This window comes from Kogia breviceps, chromosome 2 (assembly GCF_026419965.1).
Source record: "Kogia breviceps isolate mKogBre1 chromosome 2, mKogBre1 haplotype 1, whole genome shotgun sequence".
NCBI lineage: Eukaryota > Metazoa > Chordata > Mammalia > Artiodactyla > Physeteridae > Kogia > Kogia breviceps.
In genome coordinates this window covers 66622533-66638596 of record NC_081311.1, presented here as the reverse complement: position 1 = coordinate 66638596, position 16064 = coordinate 66622533, and the positions used below count along the sequence as shown (strand labels likewise).

Genomic DNA, 16064 nt, shown 5'->3' with positions numbered 1-16064 from the left:
TCACGTTGTTTTCATTAGATGAAGAGTGGAATTTTATTATGATATAAGTACAGTGACTGTTATTTCTGAAAGCGTAGGTCAAAACACAGATTAAATCTACTTTTAAAAACAAACTATTCAATGTGTTATTGATACCTTGCTACTTATTAGAAACACCATTTTGACTCTTAAAAATTCCCCAACCTAGTTCATTCTATCTTATGGAGCAATGACCTTATAGCTTCTGGACCTCAACACAGTTCTATTTCACTCCCCTTGATCTGGTATCTGCACATTGCCTTTTATATTGAGCACATGTGATAACGGTATGTCTATTCAAATTGTTTCCCATTCTCCTAGTCCTGTTCTCCCTGGGTGACCCAAAATGGCAGAGTATTTTATTTTATGGAACACTGTCAGCAAAGGCAGCTTTAGAACAGAAACAATAACGTTAAAAAAAATAATGATGGTTGGTCTACATATATTCTTTTCACATTTATTCTTAAGCGTATTCCATTGCTCTCTTAAAACTGACTTTCCCAGGTCATTGCCCTACTCAGTGTATATTCCAAGAGACTGAGAGTCATCTGATAGTTCCAAGCTTCTGATTCAGTGTGGATGTGGAAGTGGAACACCCTTTTCTTGAAAAGAATGCAGAAAATCCCTCTAAATCTAAATTGGGATGTAGGGGTCAGTGGCATTGTCAATAACAACACATAAAATGAGAGCTCAGAGTCTTTCAGTTATAGGACTATAATTTGGAATCTTGGTCTTATTTACCGCTTATCAAAAATCTGCAATAGGTCCTATTCATATTTAACTCCATGAGGCTGTGCTCACTGAATTAAAACATAATTTAGAGAACACAGCTCGAATTACTTAAAGACCTACTGTATGGTATAGACACTGGAGATGAAAAGCAATATTGAAAAATTAACTGGAAGTAAAAAGTATGGTAAGACTCTATAGTAAAGTCTGCAAAGTGGGGATTCCCAGTGTTTTCCTTTTCCACAGTTAGGTTTACTTTTCAATGACTAAGGAAAAAAATTTAGAATATATCATCCAGCCCCACTCTCTCCTCCTTTCCCACAATGCCACCAGAACCTCTCTTGTTAAGATCACTGCTGACTTCCTAATTTCCAGCTCCACCAGACACTTGTCAGTACGCATCCCACTGGAGCTCTCTGGAGCGTGTGGCAGCGCTGTCCACGCTCAACTTGCCAGGCTTCCACCAAGCCACCTGTTCCTGAATTTCCTCTTACTTGGATAACTGTTCTTTCTCAGGTTCTTCTTCTTCTCTCCTAGGTGTCTTTTCTTAAGGTTCTGCCTTTGATCCTTTTATTTTCTCTTGCTCTTTAGCAATCTGGTTCTACATGTATGGTTCTAACCATTGCCTCTATAGAAATGGCTACCATATCTAGCTGTGATATCTCAAGTTCTTGTATATGTTGTTTGCTATAATCTCAACCTTATCTTGAGAAAACCTTAAATATATTTAAAGTACTACTTGGATGTTCAGGTAGCACTTTAAATATATTAATTCCTGCCTTAAAGTGACTCCTCCTTCCTCATCATATTTCCAATTTCTCCTAATAGAACCACTATCCTCCCAGATATAAGCCAAAACCATCCAAAATTTACCCTCTTTGACTCCATCATCACTATCATCTAATTTGTTTTCAATTTCTGGCCAATTTATATCATCCATTTATAATTTATCCCATCTATAATTTTTATCCTCATGTCTCTGATTCAAATATTGACTTCCGTGTATTATATTCAATAATCTCTTAACTGGTCCTGCCTATCCCTTTTTCCACTCAGTTGACACATAGTTTCCAGATTAATACCCAGGAAGCAAAGCTGTGACGATGTCAGTCTCCTACTCAAAACCGGTAATGAATTGCCATCCTTTACTAAATTCCAAATGTAAATTCTTTCAATTGGCAGTAAGGGCTATAACCTTTGTTTCAATTGTGGATCCAACCTCTCCCTTTTCCACAGCCTATGCCCTCCAACTTGTTCTCAAATGAAACAATATCTCCTAGAAAGCACTTGGAAATGTGTGGAGGCATTTTTGGTTATCACAAAGATTGTGCTGGGGGAGATGGTGATTGTGTATCTAGTGCCCTAGATTCTGGTTTTCTGGCATGTAGAACCCCAACTTGCATTTGATGTTGTTGTCCCATACAACAAAGAATTGTCCCACCCCAAATGCCAGGAGCTCCCATTAAGAAACAGTGTGGCTTAGACAGATTAAATTACTTACTTTTTTCAATTTCTGTTATATACTTTTCCATCTCCTCTGCTTAGAATGCCCTTTTTACACTTTCCCAAATGTCCAAATATTGCTCATCCTTTAAGGCCTATAGAAAATGTCGCTTTTCTGAGAGTCCTCCCAGAACCTCCTGACATGTATCTCTAGCTTCCATGGCATTTCATGTATTCTTCTCTAACACCACTTTGTTTCTATCAATACCTGGATAATACATTTTCCCTTCTCATTGGAAATGTAATGTAGTAAAGCTCCGTCTTACTTTTTCCTCTGTAACTAGAGTCTGGCACAGATCCATTATGCTAACATGCTTAATATTATAGCATATACCATGAGTGTAAATGAGGGCTCTAGCATAGACTCTCTGGTTTGGGAATAATCCTGAAATTACTGCCTCAGCCTTCATTTGGAATCACAATTAGTTCTGGCTACTTACTTTTAAGCCATTATCTAACTTTGATCCCACGTCCCCACTAAAATTTAATGGCTGTGACTTCTCTTCTACAACTTCCATTTCTTCTTCTAGGACACATAACCTCAAAATTTGTTAGATAAAGCCCCTCCTAATTGAACCCAGACCTCACTCCTGAGAACTGGTTTAGTGGGTACCCCATGAATCTTCATTGCCTGCTCCTTGCTTGCCCTAGTTTCACGGATGCTCCTGATAGGTGGTCACCAAATATTTGTCAAATTAAAGGGATCCTTGGGTTGAGTGGAAGGGAGTGGCCAACTGTGTAATCAGGACAGGATTCAGAACAATGATGCTACAATAATACAGAGCTTAATTTCCAGGCTTGGAAAGCAACTGTGTTCATAGCTTTCTCAGGCACTGTCTCTCCATATAAATATCACAGCATGGCAGAGAAGAGACTGATCCTAGGCTTCCAGTCTGAAATCATCCTAGACAGTCCAGAGGATCAACAAGCCAATCATAATCAGCTTTAAAAAAAATGATCACCTCATTTTAGCCTTTTTATGTCTTGCATGACTCTTGGTTTCCCAAATCTTAGAATTTTTTAATTTTTTTGCCATTCTCTGAAGAGAAAAGAAATAGATTAGGTATAATTGTAAAAGGCCTGTCACAACTATCATAGGTACACTCTGAGACTGTTAAAGAGAATATGATTATTCTAAATCGATTATTTGAGTCCTACACCGTTTAGCTGCAAACAAAACATCCATCATTATCATCTGCAAAAGATGAAAAGAAAACATATCTGCTTCCCCAGAGTATGATACTTAGAAAATTAAGTACTTTCAATTCATAGATATGACGGCTCCTTGATCACATAAACAACAACAAAATACTCATACAAATCAGGACATGCTTTTCCATTTGAAAGTGATAGCCCAATGCCCTTACTGAAGCGTGAACTAAATACAGTAACACATCATAACTTAATCAGAGCAAGCTGTTATTATAACAAAACAATCCTGTCCATGCAGAGACAGATAAGGCTAGTCACTTTACATGACTTGTACTTCAAGCAAAGTGTTATATTGGGACCTTTTATCACTTTGGTTAGAAATGGTTAGAAACTGGGAGTTTCTATACTTGGAGAACAAAGAAGGATGAGGAATAGTGCTGGCTTTCAGCATGCCCCTGCCAATGTCTACAACGCAAAATAAGTTCATGCACATATAATCATTCACTCCATAAAAATGTACTGAGTACCTACTATGTGTCAGGCATTATTCTTAGGGTATGTCAGGGAACCAAAAATTCCTACCTTCATGGAGATTTTATTTTTCCATGTTTAAATATAAATTCAGGTGATCTTCAGTGCACACCCTTCCCCAGGTACTTTGTCCTTTTTATACTTCATAGACTTCTATGTCTGGGCAGCCTCAACTTTCCTCCCTACTTTTCAACATACCTAATATACAACCCTTTTAGAAAGTAATTATAGATTTCCAATAAGCAATTTATGAAAATATATCCCCAAGCATATGACTGAAAATAAACTAGATGCCTCTGCCAGTTGTTTTAGCTCTGTCAGGTCATTGGATACCATTTGATGAAAGGGATAAACAGAAGAAGATGTAACAAAGCTGTAAGAGATATTGATGCAAACGTGACAGAGATTAGAAAATTTGACTTGATTTTGGAAAGCCTAAGCACCTGTGAGAGCCTGCCCAATTAAGTGTAAGTGTATTCACTGTAAGGGAAAATATCCTAAGTTTTCCCATGCTTTTTACTAATTAAAGAATCTTATTTAAGACCATCTAATACCTCTACCACCTGATCAAGAAATTCTCTTTCCAACATCTTTGACAAGGCATAGCCTATTTGACTCTGTTTAAAAATCACTTCCAGTGATGAGGTAATAACTAACTCTGGCTTAAATAACTCATTCCTCTTCTACCGAGCCCTTAAATTGCAGGGCCTGAACCCACATGGTGTTCTAGAGGTGGACATTTCTGTGCCAAGTACAGTGGGAAGTTTCCCATATTCTACAAGCTAAGCCCCATAATCACTTAAAAGCTGTAAGATGGTCCCCATGTCATGCTACTGACTTATAAAGCTGTGTCAGCTATACAAATGTCACCTGTTTTTCATGAATATCAAAGTAGAAAATACATTAATTTTGAGTAAAAAGTTGAATAAATTTTACTTAAAAAAAATTTAACTCTTTTGACCTAATTTCACTATAGAGCATGAGAATGCTTTCATGGACCAGTGTTTGGAATTCATTGAACTAGATAACAAATGTCCCTCTCAACTCCTGTTTTTCCAGGTGCTTTTCATAAGCAATGTTTTGCCTATCCACTTGTGCAATAGATTTCATTTAACCAAAGGCTCTGACTTTACATTTACCATTTTAAATTTTAGCTTACGAGTTTTCAAACATTAGTCCAGATTATCAACATATTTTAGAACCTTGAATTCTTTCTCCTATTTGTGCCATATGCAAATACAAAATGTTTACTTTCGAAATAACCTTCCAAGTTACTTGTTAAAATAGAACAAGGATTAGGCCCTATAGATAGTAATAGTTTTATCCTTCTGCCAGGTTAAGTTCAAATAGCTATAGTACTCCAGCAATGCTATCATCCAGATCACATTTTTCCCCTTTAAATAAAAGACACATCCATTAGAGGATCTCAGGATTGAGCATTAAAAGGCTTGTAGGCCAAATTTTTACCTTCTACACGATAGCTTGGTCTAAAGATCACCCTCCTTACCTTTAAATGTCTGTGGCATTGAGAAACTCCAAATCCCTCCCACTCAACAAAGTCCAATTTCCCCCAGGAGTGCTCCTTTAGAAAATTCATTCTATACTGAGATAAAATTTGTCTCTTTCTAGCTCTTGCTCATAGGTTGTAGTTCTGCCCCTTAGGGACCTTCAGAGCAAGTCTTCCACATCATATCCCTTTGAAGATTTGATGATAGTGATCATGTTTCTCCATGTATTACCTTTTCCTGGCTAAAAATGCCCTGTTGCTTTTAGGAGTTTTTTATACGGCATAGTTTCAAGTCATGTCACTATTTCAGATATTCTCTGCTAAATATGTTCCAAGTGACAATCTTTTAAAAGTGTGACACCTGTAACTGGGCAAAGTATTACAGTTGTAGGGCTTCCCTGGTGGCGCAGTGGTTGAGAGTCCGCCTGCCGATGCAGGGGACGCGGGTTGGTGTCCCAGTCCGGGAAGATCCCACTTGCCGCGGAGCAGCTGGGCCCGTGAGCCATGGCCGCTGAGCCTGCGCGTCCGGAGCCTGTGCTCCGCAACGGGAGAGGCCACAACAGTGAGAGGCCCACGTACCGAAAAAAAAAAAAAAAAAAAAGTATTACAGTTGAGTCCTCTAGACACAGTAAGAACCAGGATGATCCAGTTCACTGAAACCTAAGTGAAATCAATGGCATTTAACAATTAATTGGAATTAAGTGCAGCCCCATTAGCGCTTTCTGCCCTGTGTTGTCTCAACCTGACTCACTCCAGAATTAATCTAGAAGTTTTTAAATTGGTTAGGTTTTGTTTTGAAATTAAGAAAATACCTATTTCTGGTTAAACTAAGAGTCCTTAAAGGAATAAAATGAGATCTGAAAGTATTCTTCCTGTTTCGCTTCTTGGAAGTAAACACTATTACAATTTTCATGAGAACTTTTTGAAAAATTTTCCTATGAGTACATAAACATATGGTTCAATCGTTCTCCTTTTTTTCACATAAGTGAGATAATATATATACTTATGTGAAATATACCTTTTTCAATTATCTTGGGTATCTTCCATACCAAAACACATATTGAGCTGACTTACTACTTTAAACAACTTTTAACATTCTCTGCTACCCAATATTTAGGTTGCTTCTAGTTTTTGCCATTACACATAAAGCTGCATAAAAACCATGCTCAGAACAAACTGGTGGTGCCAGAGGGGACATGGCGGGGGGACAGGCAAAATAGGTGAAGGGGATTAAGAGGTACAAATGTCCAGCTGTAAAATAAATAAGTCACAGGGACGTGATGTACAGCATAGGGAATACAGTCAATAATACTGTAATAACTCTGTATGGTGAGAGATGGTAACTAGACTTGTGGTAATAAATTCATAATGTACAAACATATCAAATCAACATGATATATACCTAAAACTAATATACTTTATGTCAATTAAAAAAAGATTTTAGAAAACTTGCTCATAGACTTTTGTGCATGTGCACACATATATCTGTACTATAAATTGCTGGAAGTAGAATCAGTGGACCTATGCACATATTTTATTTTAATAGATATTATCAAAATGGAGCTTATATGCACCTGTGCATACATAAATGTGTACATGCATACATACACAGGCAACTGGGGTTCACTCTAGACCCACTAATTCCAAATTTCAAGACGTACCATATAAAAAATATTCAGCTTGAAAAAATAATTTTGAAGTACAAAGAAGGTTGAGAATGTTTTAGAACTTATTCTTTGATGAAAAAATGTTAAATCATACTAGTCTTTTCTGACAGCTACACTACACTGTTGATTCACACCAAGATTATTATCAACTAAAACTTCTAAGCCTTTTGGAGAGTAAATTTTTGCTAAGCTATATTTACTCCATTCTCTACTTTTAAATGTGTTTTATAGTGCCCAATATCCATGGTTTAATATTTATACCTATTATATTTCATCTGGATACTGATATTTAGTCCATATTTTGAATATTCAAATTCTTTGAGACTGGACTCTTTCAGCTAATATAGTTCCTTTATCCTCTTATTTTTAACTGAAAAATTTAAGAACGTAATTCTATAATTTTATCCAAATCACTAGTAAAACACTGAAATGAGCTAGGCCAAGAGCAGATTGCAGCCCAGCAGTAGAGGTCTCACCCTTGTTTAGCAACTATACATTAATCAACCATTTTAAGGGTTTTGTTTTTCATCAGTTACAACTCAAATTATAAGGTAATTTTTTTTTACATTGTCAAAAAAAAAGACATGCCTCATTAGGAAAAGTATCATAAAAGATGTTGCAAAAAATCTTGCTGCCCTCTATGAATATAGAATGATTTAACATTCTAGAAACCCTATCATTCACTTATATATTGGACAAATAGTTATTGAGCCTATGATATATGATGCATTTCTACTAGGTATGGGAGACATAAGTAGTGAACAAGGAATTATAAATCATTGCCTTCATGAACCTTATGTTTGAGTATGTACATTGTATAATAAAAAGTAACAAAATAATATAAAATATAATTTCAGATTGTAGTAGATGCAGAAAGACATATTCATATGATATTACTTATATGTGGAATGCAAAAAAAAGAGACTTTAAAATAAACAAGTATGGTGACATAATAGGTTATAGCTGAAGAAGTAACTTCGGGAGAATGATGTCTGAGAAGATGATATTTGAGCTCAGTTCTCACAAATTAAACATAACAGAAGCAGTCCATATAGCCATATGAGAAAAGCACACTGGAAAATTACCAAGTGCCAACTCCCTTAGGTGGGAAGGCACTTACTGTATTCTAGAAATAGGCCAATGTGCAGAGATCTACTGAGTGAAAAGAAAAATAACATGAAGTAGGGCTGAAAGTTAAGCAGTAGGAATTTCATATTAAGTCTGAATAAGCCATTAAAAGAAGTTTGCATTTTACTGTAAGGGGCTAAGGAAAGCAATTGCTATGATAAACATTTTTTAAATTTTACTTTGGCTTTTACACAGAAAGTAGATTAGAGAGATATGAGTGTAAGAATGGAAACCATATAGGATGATATTTCTGTAGTCAAAGATAGATGATGGTGGCATAGGCTATGATGTTGACAAACGAGATGGAGAAAAGTATGTAGATTCAAGATAACTAAGTTTTGGTGAAGTTGATAGGGCTTGTTAATGGGTTAAATAGGAAAACCAGCCATTAGATATCATTAGAATATAAACTTCACAAGGGCAAGAATTTTTGTCTAATTTTTGTTTTCTGTACTGTTTACTCCCCAGTTGCATAAATAATGCCTACCACATAGTATATATTCCATAAATATTTACTGAATAAAAAAAGTAAAATCTTTAGGTTTTTGCCCAGAGCAACTAGGTGAAAGGCCATGCCATTAACTAAAATCAGAAAGACTGAAGAGGAAGCAGAATGAGGTGGAGATAGAACAAACATTTCTTCCATTTTGGTTATTTTAAGCTTTAGATGTCTTCTAGATATCAATGTGGAAATGTCAAGGGAAAACTAAGTATTTGAGTCTAGTCTTTAGTAAAGAGGGCTGGCCTGGAGAGAAAAATTTGGATGCCATCAGCCTGTGGCTATGGAATTTATTGTAATTAATAATAAAAAAAATATTAAAGAGTCCCCAAAGGACGTTTTTTAAAAATCTGATTATGGAGATATATAAAAACACATTTAGTAGTGGAATATTTAATATCTTGAAGGAGTCATTATTCCATAAAATAATCTAAAAACCTAAAACATTTTAACAATTTCAATAAAAATTCTAATATATATTTTTATTGAACTTTGCAAGTAGATCCTGAAAGTTATAAAAGAGCAAAGAGTAGAAAAGTAATACTTTAAAGAAAAAAATGAAGTAACTGAATTTGCCTAGAAGATATCAAGATGTAATAAAAAGTCATAATTAAGACTATGACACCCTCATACCAAAACCAAAGACACAACACACGCACACAAAAATTACAGGCCAATGCCACTGATGAACATAGATGCAAAAATCCTCAACAAAGTATTAGCAAACCAAATTCAACAATATATTGAAAGGATCATACACCACAAACAAGTAGGATTTATCCCAGGGATGAAAGATGGTTCAATATTCTCAAACAATCAATGTGGTATACCACATTAACAAAGTAAATAAAAATTGGAAGAATTATTATTGATAAAATGACCATATTACCCAAGGCAATCTACAGATTTAATGTAATCCCTATCAAAATACCAATGGCATTTTTCACAGAACTAGAACAAATAATTCTAAAATTTGTATGGAAACATAAAAGATCCTAAATAGCCAACATAATCTTGAGAAAGAAGAACAAAGCCAGAGGTATCATGCTCCCTGATTTCAAACTATACTATGAAGCACAGTAATCAAAACAGTATGGTACCTGCACAAAAACAGACACATAGATCTGTGGAACATAAAAAAGAGACCAGAAAAATGAACGCACATGTATACGGAAATTAATCTACAGCAAAGGAGGCAAGAATATAAAGTGGGAATAAGATAGCTTCTACAATAAATGGTTTTGGGATAACTGGACAGCTACATGCAAAAGAATGAAACTGGACTATTTTCTCATACCATATACAAAAATAAATTCAAAAGGGATTAAGACTTAAATGTAAGACCTGAAACCATAAAACTTCTAGGAAAAAACATAGGCAGGGACACTTCCCTGTCATGCCTCAGTGCACCACTGAGGGTTTCCCCTCTGCATCACCATCTCTTCCCCACAGAAGTGAAGGGAGCACTTCCGGGTTCAGCAATAACCTGGAGCCAGTGTTAGGTTGGCCCTGCTGGGCCTTGTTCCAAAGTTCTGCCTTCACTTCGGTCTTTCTAGAAACCCAGATATGCTCTTGGCCATGCTGGACAGCGTCGCATATGCAGGTGTGAGCCCCCCATGGTGAATATGGCCTGAACAGCCCCCAAAGGACAGGTGCAGTGTAATTCATGATGGCCAATATACTGGACATAGAAATGTGGCTTTCTCGCTTGTTCACAGTTTATGGCTCTGCTTTGTTCTGCCTCTTTTTGGGTTGCATGAAGCAGCAAGCTTTTACCAATGTGCTTTGCTGGCAAATGCTCTGATTAGTGCTCTGAGGCTGCACCAAAGATTACCACACTTCCAGTTAAGCAGAGCATTCCTGGCCCATGCTCTGTCAGAGGACAGCTGCCACTACCTGTTCTATTCACTCATTTTTGTCAATTCCCTACCCTGTTACAATGAGCATTTTCCCAGTCTTGTTATTTTATTTGCTTCATGCTGCCACATACACAAAAAAGGTCCTTGATGCAAAGGGTTCAAATAGTTTACCTCTGCTGAGAGCTCTCTTGGATAAATTAAGCGCTAATCAACAGAATATTCTGAAACTCATTGCTTGTAATGAAATATTCTTGATGCCTACTAAAGTTTTTATGCTTTTTAGTCATCCTGGAAGTTTGCTCCAGCCTTTTATATGCTATAGATTCCTTACTCTTTTATACTCCTCTCGAAGAAATCCATATTGTTGGACTTTGTTTAATGAACCGAGGATTGTTGTTGAACATCTGATAATGAAACCTGCTTGCCCACTGTTTGTGAGAAGACTTTGTCTCCAGAGCATTGCCTTTATAAGGAGACTGGCACCAACAGTTGCATAGTTTAACATTCAGCTAAGTTATATATAATATAAATAAGCATTGTTAGCTGCTGGTACTTCTGCTAGGGATGGTTAATTCCAGGTGTGAAAGTGACCTCAATGCAATTTACATAATTTACATAAATGCATCTCAAAAGAAAAATATTCATTTTCCTGGCATGTTAAACCAAGCCTTTTAAATACTTGCTGAGAAACTTTATTGTAATGTGTTGTTAACAGTTAGGGAAGTTTGAATCTTGTGATAATTGTATCAAAAATTCTTTATATGCTGCTGTGCCTTTATCATGAAGTACATTTATTTCTCTGGTAAAATTAGCTCTAAAGTTTGTTTTCATCTAATTGGTAACCTGAATTTATATCTGGCATGAGTTCACTGTGGTAATATTAACATGTAAATTCAGTATATTTTGAGACAGTATTCTTTTGCTCTTCAGTAATTTTGGTTAATGATTTTAACAAAAACACTTCCCACTGTAATTTCAAATTGTTTCTAAATTGGTTTTGTGCTGCTTTGTTAGGACAGATTTATTTTGGAGGTACCATTATAATAGGAATTCTATATGCATCTTATACTATGACCTTCCAAAATTTTATTTTCATAATTACTTTTGTGGCTTTGAATATTTTTTTAAAAGGCCCAAATGAAAGCTTGTTAACCAACTGGGTAAATATTTGTGGTCACCTAAGCTTTTTACACCAGAGAGCAGTACAGCAGTCAGTCAGTTTTCCTTTCAGAGATCCACTGAGTAACACTTCTCAAACAGGAAATCATTCTTTTAGAAATGTGGACACACAGGTTTTAGTATTATCGTAGTTTACACAGTTACTTAGATCAGATTCTTGACTGCCACTTTTCTCGGTTTCTTAGGCTTGAATTGTCATAGACGGTTACAGCAGTTCAGATGCCTTTTGAAACGAATGTAACTGAAGATTGAGCATATGACTAAACTTTGTATCTGTTCTGAAATAATAATGAAGATTATACATACTTACCCATCAAATCTGACTTAAAAGATTAAATAGAAAGGTTTATAGGAAAGGTTATTGATTGGGAATGGAGCCAGAGGAGTTGTGGGGGAAATAGTGTGCGTTTCAATGGTGTAATGCACAGATACATTTGGGGGGATTGGATGTATTATGTAACTGTGATTTGAGTTGTGTAATTTGTTAAATACATTCGTTCAGCTTCCATTAACTCCTTTTTAAAATTCATTCTGATCTTTATTTATTGTTGCATGACTGCAAATGTTTAAAACATTGCAAAATGTTAACACAGAGTAATGTAATGGTTTTTGTAACCAGTTTCCTTCTACGTGCATGTAACTTGGATTTTTCAAATATACTTGGTGACTTACCAGTGACATCAGTTTTCTTTTTATTCAACTTTGTGATCTATAGAAATGTGATACCTACTTGATAGCTCAACTGTAACCAGCTAGCTTTGTAATTTTGTAATATTTATCTACTAAGTTAGAGAAGCTTTGTAATATACAGTTGATTGTGTGGGGGGCAGTCTTATTATCACTATGTATGTAATATGATGGTTTTAAAAACTAAATTTTCTAGAGCAATAAAGTAACTATAATGTTAAGTAAACAATAAAAAGAAGCTCAGGCAGGATGCTCTTTGACATCGGTTTTAGCAATATTTGGGGGGATAAATCTCCTTAGGAAAGGGAAACAAAAGCAAAAATAAACAAATGGGACTACATCAAACTTAAAAGCTTTTGCACAGTGAAGGAAACTGTCAACAAAATTAAAAGTCCTCATACTGAATGGGAGAAGATATTTGCAAACAAAATATTCATTAAGGGGTTAAGATCCAAAATATACAAAGAGCTCATACAACTCAACATCAAAAAAAAGAAACAACCCAATTAAAGATGGGCAAAGAACCTGAAGACACATTTTTCCAAAGAAGATATACAGATGGCCAACAGGCACATGAAAAGATGCTCAGTATCACTAATTATCAGGGAAATGTAAATTAAAACCATGAGCTGTCAACTTCACACCTGTAAGAATGCCTATTATCCAAAAGACCACAAATACCAAGTGTTGGCAAGGGTGTAGAGAAAAGGGAAACCTTATGCATTGTTTACGGGAATGTAAATTGGTGCAGTCACTATGGAAAACAGTATGGAGATTACTCAAAAAATTAAAAATGGAACTACCATATGACCCAGAAATTCCACTCCTTGCTTTTTATCCAAAGAAAACAAAAACACTAGTTTGAAAAGATACATGCACTGCAGTATTATGTACAATAGCAAAGATATTAAAGCAACCTATGTGCTCATCAATAAATGAATGGATAAAGAAACACACACACACATAAACACACACAATGGCACATTACTCAGCCATAAAAAAGAATTAAATCTTGCTATTTGTGACAAAATGGAGAGACCTAGAGGGAATATGCTAAGTGAAATAAGTAAAACAGAGAAAGACAAATACCATATGATTTCACTTACATATGAAATATTTAAAAAACCCCACAAATGGACAAACATAACTAAACAGAAACAAAGTTATAGATACCAAGAACAGAGGGGAGGGGATGGGGTGATGAGAGAACTAGGTGAGGGAGATTAAGAGGTACAAACTTCCACGTATAAAATAAATGTCACAGGTATGAAATATACAATGTGGGGAATTTGTCAGTCATGATATCATATGTTTATATGATGATAGATGATAATTAGACTTATCATGGTCATTTTGAAATATATGGAAATATTGAATCACTATGTTGTGATTCATGTAGTGTTGCACATCAATTATACTCCAAAAACAAACTCATAGAAAAAGAGACAATATTTGTGCTTTTCAGAGGTAGGAAGTAGAAAGACTGGGAATTGGATAAAAGTGGTCAAGTTACAAACTTCTAGTTATAAGAAAGTATGTACTAGGGATGTAATGTATAACATGGTTAATATAATGAACATGGCTGTATGTTATGTATGAAAGTTATTAAGAGAGTAAATCCCAAGAAAAAAAATTTTTCCTTTCTTATTTTGTATCTATATGAGATGATGGATGTTCACTAAACTTACTGTTGTAATCATTTTATGATGTATCTAAGTCAAATCATTATGCTGTACACCTTAAAATTATACAGTGCTGTATGTCAATTATATCTCAATAAAACTGGAAAAAGGTTCCATAATACTGTTGCAGGGATAAAGAAATTAGTCACTGGAATAGAATAGAGATCCCGGAAAACTGTATACTTTGGAACATATTTCAATTTATCTATCAATTTATATTTCATACAGAATAGGAGTAAAGCAACTATTCAGATTTGATATGTATGTATTATACATGTATAATGTATTAAATAAAACATGTATATATATATATGCATGCATTACTTATGTTATAGTTTATACACATATGTATACAAATATATATAAAACAATGGAAACATTTAAAAAGTGTGTGTGTATGTGTGAAAAATGGTAACATTTCACATTAATTGGGAAAGGATCAACTATTTAATACATGACAGTTTCCCAATGGTTACCACTGTAAAAAAAAAAAAAAATCCCACTTCATTTAGACATAAAAATAAATTTCAGATGAAAAAAAGATCTAAAGGTTAAATAACAATAATTCAATCTTTTAAAAAGAAAATGTGGGAACTTTGTTGCAAGAATTTCTTGACAAAGCAGAAACCAACAAACCATGGCACAGGGTAGGTGCTCAAATGTCTGTTTTAGAAATTAAAAGATAGATCATATGTTCACATTAAAGTTCTTAAAATCTTTTATGATTAAAATATTATTTTCAAAGTTAAAAGAAAAGCCATAGTCAACAGAAGACATTTTTAACAAACCTAAGCAATGCGATTAAAAAGAATAAAAACCTAAAAATTGGCAAAGGGTTGAGGCAACTCATAATTAGAAAGCCAAATGGTTAATAAATGTTTTAAAAAATGTTTTCTTGAGTAATCAGAAAATTATAAATTGAAACCAATGAGATACATTGAATACTATTTGGATTCAAAAGACATTTAAAAAATGACAGCATCAAGTGTTATCCACTATGTGGAGAAATGAGAATTCAGACTCTTGAGGGGAGTGTAAGTGATTATTCCACTTTAGAGACCTCACTGCAGAGTTCTGTTCGCTGTGGAACCTCACAGAAAACTGACATCAGTTACGAGATCTCAGGTGCAGGTCCTGTCCTCAGACTGCATTTCTTCAGCCCATGTTCACTTGTTAATCAACATTAAGTCTAAGGAAGCACTCTCCCTTACTGTTTCCTCAATATTCTTAGAGATGAAATCACCAGCAAGGCAAATCAAGAATTTAACACACACTCTACTTTTAGTAAAATTAGAATCTAAGCAGATGTCCAGAGACTTGAAGTTTCTAATCATTATTATATTTCACATCCTTACAACATGTGGTTTTTATTATGAAGTAATTATCCATACTACTTATTGCTTAATCTAAGACAAGGAAGGTGTTTAAGATTAACCTTATGTGTATCCTGATTCATGGTTTCAAGACAATCTGTCATCTAAAAATAATTCCCTAAAGAATGTGTTGCCCTTCAGATTTTAAAAAACTCCCGAATTGCAGACAAGAAAATATTGCTTGGCTTTTTTCAAACTCATGCCTTCTTTTGATAAAAGAGGGAACAAAACCATTAATGTCATATAATTTTAGGTTTCAAAATAAATTAAGACTAAAAATAAATCAGATCTGTTAGACAAAACACTGCTTTGATTTCAAACTATACGTTTCACAAAATTCTAATATGTTCTCTCAGGATATGTTACAAGAACCAGGTGTTAAATAAAGAATGAGGGGTTTAGCAAACAATAAAGTATGACCTTAGGATGAGTCACTGTCTGTGTTTAAAACATATATTTTAAAATATTTCCATATGTATGAAAGTCTGAAGCATTACATATAATTTTTTATAGCTAGTTTAATGAAAGAGTCAGTAACTTAGTTATCATA

At 34.8% G+C, this 16064-nt stretch overlaps 1 protein-coding gene and 1 pseudogene across 4 annotated transcripts in view; one reads left to right on the top strand and one right to left on the bottom strand.

Annotated features, from left to right (window-relative positions):
- Nucleotides 1-16064, bottom strand: part of CTNNA3 (catenin alpha 3) — a 1725986-nt gene that overhangs the window by 580258 nt on the left and 1129664 nt on the right. The window lies entirely within an intron of this gene.
- LOC131751488 (transmembrane protein 33 pseudogene) lies at nt 1851-11090 on the top strand (annotated as a pseudogene).